At 39.0% G+C, this 8,729-nt stretch overlaps 1 long non-coding RNA gene across 1 annotated transcript; it reads left to right on the top strand.

The window, feature by feature from the left end:
• Positions 1–3,305: 3,305 nt before the first annotated feature.
• Positions 3,306–8,436, top strand: LOC121399342. Its single transcript, XR_005964932.1, has 3 exons — positions 3,306–3,534; positions 4,133–4,352; positions 6,419–8,436. It is a non-coding gene; the product is annotated as an uncharacterized LOC121399342 (long non-coding RNA).
• Positions 8,437–8,729: the final 293 nt, after the last annotated feature.

Below are 8,729 nucleotides of genomic sequence, written 5' to 3'. Positions count from 1 at the left end.
CCTTCATCATGGCAGCGTTAGCGATCATGGCACAGTAGTGGTGCACAATCGGTGGCTGGAGGGATAGGGGGGCTTTACACTTTAATCATGCCTAGGCACTTTATATTTGATTTTGAGCTGGGACCCGGCACCACAAGGTTAACGGAAGCCAGAGTCCAGCAGCACTGCAGCAGGTGTGATTGCTATAGACGTGACGCATATTTTAATGACGTCTATATCCCTCGCCTTTAACTGCTGGTGCTGGCGGCTTCTTCAGTGTGCAAACCCACTCGAGCCATCACTATCTACATTTGCCACCTATACCTGCAGCTCCTGTTATGGACAAAGCTCTATAAGGGAACAAGCATAGTATTAGACTCCTATAGAGTATATTACAGAAAAAAGGGAAAATCCTACTCACCTGCAAATACAGCCCTTGTGCCCCAAGCCCACTCTTACACAGAGGTAGTAAAAGGGTGACTAGAGCTGCCATAGGCCAGGGGGATTTTGTTGCAAAGGGGCCCTTGACCAGACACACGTGTGTCCACAGCTCCCAATTGCCACAGGCTTATAATAAACCTCTGTGGGACAGCCATACTGAGTCTCTAAAGCGGGTAAGCCATGAATACATCCCAAAAAAGAAAAATCTCAGAAGAAAATAGAGAATTTAATTCTGCATGGACAGATTCCTTTGCCTTCACTCTCAATGACGCTGGCTTGCCTGTGTGCTTGATATGTGGCGAGAAATTAGCAAATAACAAAAAATGTAACGTTGAAAGATATTTTCAAAACAAGCACTCAGCATTTTATAAAACGTATCCAACTGAAGATGAGCGAAAGAGAGTGATTTCGGAACTATTACGGAAAGTTGAGCAGAGCAAACATACTTTCAAGAAGTGGATCAACTCTCCAAACTCAACTACAGCTGCTAGTTTTGTGGCAGCTCATGAGATCGTGAGGAGGGGGATGCCATTCACAGATGGAGAATACATGAAAGAATCGTTCATAAAAATATCAGAGCATCTATTCTCCGAATTCAAAAACAAACAAGAAATTATTCAGAAAATTAAAGAAATGTCTCTATCTGCAAAGACGGTGAAGGACAGGGCAATTAGAATGGCAACCAACAACACCAGTAAGCAAATTGATGACATCAATTCAGCTCAAGTATATTTAATTGCCTGTGATGAGTCAAGTGATGTAAACGATATTGAGCAGACAGCACTGTTATGCAGATATGTGAACTCTGATGGGCCGCAGGAAGAACTGCTTGAACTAATACCGCTAAAGGGCCAAACACGGGGACAGGACATTTGTGAGGCTGTTTTGAGTTTTGAGTCTAAAAGCCAAAGGAATAAACACCGCTCACCTTGTGTCAGTGTCTACTGATGGTGCACCCAGTATGAGAGGCGCACATAAGGGCTTTGTGAATTAACTTCAAAAATCACTGGATCGACAGCTGATGACGTTTCACTGCATCTTGCACCAAGAAGCACTGTGCGCTCAAACATTCCCCCCTGAATGTGTGGAAGTGATGAACCTCGTTATTAAGATAATTAACAAAATAATTGCAAATGGGTTAAACCACGGACAGTTTTGTTCATTGTTAGATGAAGTGGAGAGCGCATATTCGGATCTCCTGCTGCACAACAGAGTTCGTTGGCTGTCAAGGGGAGATGTGCTGAAACGCTTTGATGCTTGTCTGGAACATGTGAAAACCTTCTTGGAAAGTAAAGGCCTCAGCTATCCCGAACTGGGAGACCTTGATTGGCTGGAAAAGTTTTATTTCATGGTGGATATGACAAGCCACTTAAACACGCTGAATAAAAATCTCCAGGGAAAGGGAAGCACGGCCCTGCAGTTGCTGGAGGATGTGCTGGCATTTGAGCGCAAGATGACAGTGTTTGCCAGAGATGTACAGAGAGGTATGCTCTCTCACTTCCCCTCCCTGAAAGAGTTCAAAGAAAAGAACAATCACATCATAAATTGGGATTATTTACAATGTGTAGTTATGGCAATGCAAGCTGCATTTGGAGAAAGATTCAGCGAGTTCAGAAAGGAAAAAAACACTCTGTCCTTCCCTGTCACACCTCTGGACATCGACCCATCCCTGCTGAACATATCCGCATTCACAGGGATAAGTCAGCCCGATCTTGAAATTGAACTGGCCGACATAGCGGATAAAGACTTATGGGTGTCCAAGTTCAAAAACCTGACATTGGATCTCGAAGAAATCGCCCGTCAGAAGGCCACTCTCGCTAAAGAGCACAAAAGGAATGATCTTGAAAACCTCCCCAAACCAGACAAACGTATTTTTGAAACATGGAGTGCCATTCCCGACACGTATATGAACATGAAAAAGTATGCATTTGGAGTCCTGTCCATCTTTGGCTCAACATACTTATGTGAGCAAGTTTTCTCTAACATGAACTTAATAAAATCCAAATATCGCTCCCGCCTAACAGATGAGAGTCTACAGTCCTGTATGAAGATCAAAGTCACATCTTACAGCCCCGACATAGGGAAGATCAGCATGGAGCTTCAGAAACAGAAGTCACATTAATGAGAACACTAGCATTTGACTATTATTGAATTCAGTGTTTATTTCAAAGTAGGCCTACACGTGCTTACTGCACTTCTGTTGGTTGTATTCTGTTGTTGTAACAGTTAAAATAAAAAAAAGTAACTTTTAAAAGTTTATAAGCTGTGTTATGTTTTGTGGCTCCAGACTATTTTTCTTTAGTGGAAGAGAGGGCAAAATGGCTCTTTTGATAGTAAAGGTTGCTGACCCCTGTTTTAAACTTTCTCTATGTAAAATTTCTATACAGTATGCATTGCCAGTCCGTTCTTTATATGGCAATGTTTCGATACAAAAAGGACACTGCAATAAAGTATTTTCGCACTCCTGGAGAACACTTCAAGGTAAAAAGTTTCTTCTACAACCTTCTCACTCAGTGCTTAGAATGCTGTTAATTTGGGTATGCCTGCTGTCTTCTCAGACACACATCTCCCTGCATGAAACCAAAGTGAAATGTAAGGCCTTTTGGTATTACAGATATGGGATCTGTTAACCAGATTTGTGGAAAGGCTGTCTCCCATAGACTCCATTATAATCAAATAATCCAAATTTAAAAACGATTTCCTTTTTCTCTGTAATAATAAGAGTACCTTGTACTTTGATCCAAACAAAGATATATTTAATTCTTATTGGAAGCAAAACCAGCCTATTGGGTTTATTTAATGTTTACATGATTTTCTAGTAGACTTAAGGTATGAAGATCCAAATTACAGAAAGATCTGTTTTCCGGAAAACCCCAGGTCCCAAACATTCTGGATAACAGGTCCCATTCCTGTATTATTTTTCTTTTTTTTTTTTGGTGTATTGCTTTTTAATATGGTCCCTTTAAAGTAAGGTAGATCCATGCCACATATAGAGTGACCATTGCTAGAATTTTAAATTCCAGCCATTCACTGTTCTAAAATATAATCCCCTTGTTTTTATTTCTGATAGAGTTCTTCCAGAGCTGCACAATCACCTTCTTCATGTGTCACAAGGTCAGTACAGTATACCCCTTTCCAATGCAGGCTGCATTGCAAGAGCAGTTATATTGCAGCAGAAGGACCAAATTAGTTCACAGATATTTTACACTTTTAAAGGGGAAAATAGGGCCTTTAAGTATAGTTTATATAGTATGTACCATAGTCACAGTAGTTCATAGACACTGTAGAATATAAAGTTGCAAATTGTAAATGTGGAAAAATTTGTAAAAATACATAGTGAGCTCAGATATTTATGTGACACTATTGCCTTCCTTTTGCTCAAATAGCAGCAGTACTGCCCTGCTTTATGGCTGAAGTTGTAATTGCCTTTATAAAAGAACATTCAAACCGATTATGGTTCCTCTTTGCAACCCACTGGTTAAAGCAAGATCACATATCTAATTCATTAATGGATCATGTCCTAAAATATTAGTGGATTAATCAGCTCAACTTTTAGAATGAAAATCTTTGTATGCAATATGTTTGACTATAAGTTTTATGTACTGACTGACAGTGCCTAGAATTTTACATTACTGTTTCTACAGCCGGATTGTAAATGATCTCCTATCACTGATTCGTGTTGATAAATTAAATATTTTTATATCTTTGTTAGAAGTATTGGTACACCCTCCCCTCTGTCTCCTACTCCTTCTCCTGCCAGCTCTCGAGGATCTCAGCCAGGGTCCATTGCTAGCAACAGTGGGACTCAAGTTCAGTTGCCATTCCACAGATGATCCATCACATAGCATCATCATATGTCAACATAACCTCCTATTTCCTTTATGCATATGACATCTGGGAACAGGCTGATCTCCTCGCAAAGAAACATAAAGGTATTGATCATATAATTTACTGCCTGAACAATTATAAAAGCTACATTACTTTAGCAAGTCATAGCAAAGGTGCTGGTGGCAATAAATTTACAGAAACTGACAAAACCATATCTTCTTGGGCTTGGACCAATGTTAAATGAAACCACCTGGGTATGTATTGCCAGTCATGGGCCATTATAACCAATAATCCTGCCATCTTGGTGGAACGAGGATTATTACGCTCTGACAAAAAATGTTTTCACCATACAGAAGTAAAGAATAACTGCATCTCTGCAGCTCCTCTAAACTTTATGCTGCTGTCATTATTTAGGCAGTGAGCCAAATAAATGGAACAATGCCAAGGTATCCATGTAAGTATATACCCCCTGATACAACATCCATTCCTTTATACTTTGGGACAAAGGAATGAACATTTCTCTTTCTCTAGTGTGTTGCAGGATGATGGCATCTAATAGAATGCAAATATACCATGTGCTTGTGGATGGTGGTGGTATTCCTGGTACTCTGTTATTCAGAATGCACAGGACTTGGAGTTTTCCGGATAAGGGATTTTTCCGTAGTTTGGCTCTCCATACCTTAAATCTGCTTAAATAACTTTTAAACATAGGGTTGTTTTGCCTCCAATAAGGATTATTTTTTATATTGGTTAGGATTAAGTACAAGGTACTGTTTTATTATTACAGAGAAAAAGATAATCATTTAAAATGTTTTAATTATGGATGTTGGGCTTTCCGAAATTCTGATCTTTTTGGATACTGGGTTTCTGGATAACGGATCCCAATCCTGTATGGTAGATCTCTAATTTATAGGGCATATACAGTATACTACTAAGGACATGTTTTAGGGTAAATGTTTTTCACCGAATTTTAGTGTAATAGTTATCATGCAATATACACAGTTATAAAAATCAAGTAATTTAAGTGCCACATATGTATCATATACCGCTCATAGTATCAACAATTATATTTAATCATTTTAAATTCTGTACCATTTCTAAAATAATCAAGTCAATCTTCACTTCTTCTTAGCAAAGCCTGCATGAGAGACAGGATTTGTGTTGTAACCCGTAATTTTGAAAGTGCTTGTAACCCATAGCAATTAATCAGCAGATAGAACTTACTTGTTGGCTGTTTGAAAACAACATTTGATTGGTTGCTACAGGTTACTAATTGCGGTCAAACTTAACATTTTGTATTATATTTCCCTGTAATTCTCATATCTCGGCTCATATTGGGGAATGTAATAATGGTCGCTAATGCAAAAACTATTCGCAGTTCGTTTGCGAAACAAATGAATGTTCACGAAGTAAACAATTTAGCCTATGTGAACCCTTTGTTCTCCACATGACAGTAGAATAGCAATTACAAAATCTATAGTTTGCGATAGTGTGCAGTGTATGCAGGGTTGGACTGGGCCCCCCTTTGGCCTCCCTTGCTGCACCATTGCGCTGATGTGCTGCGTGCATATGTGCACATGCACGCCGCACCGTGTGTTTAAGGTTCACAATGCGCAATTAAGATTAACAATGCAATAAAAGCCTAATGAAGAATAGTACATTGCGACGTGAATTTTTATTCACAAATTGGTACTCTTTGCAAATCAAATTGCATTCCCCCCCCCATAGAGTAAATTAATGGGGGGGGCACATGTGTCATAACTATTTGCTTTTGAATCTGAGCTGCATGCTAAGGATCAATTGCAACTGTCCAGGGACAGTTGCATTAGAGTAAACTTAAACAGCACATTATTATTAAATACAAGTTGTAAGGAATACATATATGCTCATGTACCTTTGTTAAACGCATTTAGGCAGGCACACATTAAGGTTTGCCTGCATTCATAAGAAGAATCAAGAATTTTGCTGACAATTGCAGGCAGAGTTTGCCGACCTCTTCTCCTTATATGCCAGTTTGTCAGAAAATGCACTGTGGCCAGGTGACCAACATTCTTAATTTCTCTTGAGGAACTTAGGCTAATAAAGTCAGTCTTATTAATATATCTTGTACAGTATAAAATATTTGTGTATTGATGTATTGATCACATCTGCTTATAATATATTTTTGCAGATCTCAGTGCAGTGATGTGCCCTCTGTCTCTCAGCAGTCCTATGGATAAGCTGGTACACTACACTAGACAGGGATTACAGTGGCTAAGACTGGAGACCATCTTGAATTAAATGGTTCTGAGAAACCTGCTATGTGAATTCTATGCACTGCAGAAGTTCAGAAAGCCTGTGGCTGGGCACATGAATTCTGATAATAAACACATCATGTAAACTGGTTGTACTGGAAGCCTGCTAAACACCACATATGACAGCAACGAGATGAAGAAGACCGCAGCATGAAATATTATTTGCCATACAGGTGAATGATCGATATCATGCAATGTATTATAGGAGTGAATAGACCTATAAAAAATTCAGTATGAATGAAAGGTCTTCTAGGGGGGAAACCTGGAACCTCAAATCTGCATTGCAGATTATCCTTACATCAGAGCTTGTAAGTGAACAACTGTAAAAAGTAAATGCACACAGGAAAACATGATGGAGGAGGAACGACGACAAGGGAGGAAAGTATATTCCTACAGCACTGCATTGTACAATGGAGAATAAAACTTTACAATGCCGAGGGATTAGCCATCATCCTTTGGATGTGTTCAATTCAATGCTTTGTGCCTTAAACAGCCATTTTTGTATCTCACAATATCGATCATGTCTTATTCAACTGTCAAAATTCTGAAATCTTGGGGATGATCTATTTTATGTCATAGTGATTTATTTATTATTAAAGCAGAAAAGGGCCATCTTCCATATCTAATAGCCTTGATATCTGCTGATTATTTTAAACAATCGCCCATTCAGAATATTTGCTTTGCCTTAATAAACAAAATTTATCTTTATTGCTGGCAAAGCAATCTTTGGGTTTCATCTAAATTTGTTGATGTGCAACAGGAACCCCAACAGATGGAGCTGATTTACAGCTCCCAGAATCCCTCAGAGGATGCTGGGAATTGTATTTTAGCAGTACCTGGAAAGCCACCAGTTGCCTATCCCTGAATTAAATACTCCCATCAACTTTTCTATCAAGACTTTTCGTCATTGAGGCTTGGATCTAAGACAGACTGTTGTGCCTGGTCCTTTTCTTCTATTTTTCTCACCCAGTTTACTTTACCAATATTTATTTGTAATTTAATTTATAAAGTGCTGGCTAAATAGTACATTTTTAGAAATAGAAACCAACACTGTCTGCAATTTGGCGTAAAACAGGAACATCCTTTATCTGCAGCTAATAACATTTGATCATCTTTAAATGAAGCACTTACATTCCTAGTTCTGTATGTCCCTTGCCAACATTTCTTAACCTTATTAAGTTTTTCTTGCTTCATGGTTCATATCTACCTTTCTAAAGGGAACATGCACTTCCGCACCATCAGGTCTTTTTGATATTTACAATGTAGTCAGTAAAGCCATGTATTTTTAGATTGGTAAACCTTTTCAAACTGGTGATGCTTCTCAACAATTAGATAATTGTAATTAAAATAATGAATTATGTTACAAGCTTATTATATTTGTTGTGTTTAGCATACCTATTTTCTTTCCATTTAATATTTATTTTTAGTTGCGATGATGGGTCCGATTGGGCGTACCTGCTGGGGAGTGGAAGCAGGCAAGGTGCGTGCAGATCCAGTGATGTCACTGGCGCACTCGAAGAGAGCCCAGGTGCAGGCGTGCATGGATCTGCACACAACTAGACCCAGCAGTAGCCTAGAAGGGGTGCCTGTGTGGATGTAGCCAAGAGGCCCCACATATCATTTATCCGCTACTGTTCTCTGCACTTAGTTGCTGGAAAGTGCCATCTAGTAGTTGTGCTCTTGCATTCTCTGTTAAATGACTTATTTGAGGCTGATAGTATGACAGCAAACCGTAAAGGGAAATAGCTAGTGTGCTTGTGCTTCATTAACTACATGAATCTGAAAAGTGCAATAACTAAGCACAAACCTGACCAGTTCTGGTGTTTTTTAATCCTTTGATTTAAAGGGATCCTGTCATCGGAAAACATGTTTTTTTTTCAAAACACATCAGTTAATAGTGCTACTCCAGCAGAATTCTGCACTGAAATCCATTTCTCAATAGAGCAAACAGATTTTTTTATATTCAATTTTGAAATCTGACATGGGGCTAGACATTTTGTCAATTTCCCAGCTGCCCCCAGTCATGTGACTTGTGCCTGCACTTTAGGAGAGAAATGCTTTCTGGCAGGCTGCTGTTTTTTTCTCTCAATGTAACAGAATGTGTCTCAGTGGGACATGGGTTTTTACTATTGAGTGTTGTTCTTAGATCTATCAGGCAGCTGTTATCTTGTATTAGGGAGCTGTTAT

Source organism: Xenopus laevis, chromosome 1S (genome assembly GCF_017654675.1).
Source record: "Xenopus laevis strain J_2021 chromosome 1S, Xenopus_laevis_v10.1, whole genome shotgun sequence".
In the NCBI taxonomy this organism is placed as follows: Eukaryota; Metazoa; Chordata; class Amphibia; order Anura; family Pipidae; genus Xenopus; species Xenopus laevis.
The sequence above is the reverse complement of the archived record's forward strand: the minus strand, read 5'-3'. Positions and strand labels throughout refer to the sequence as shown.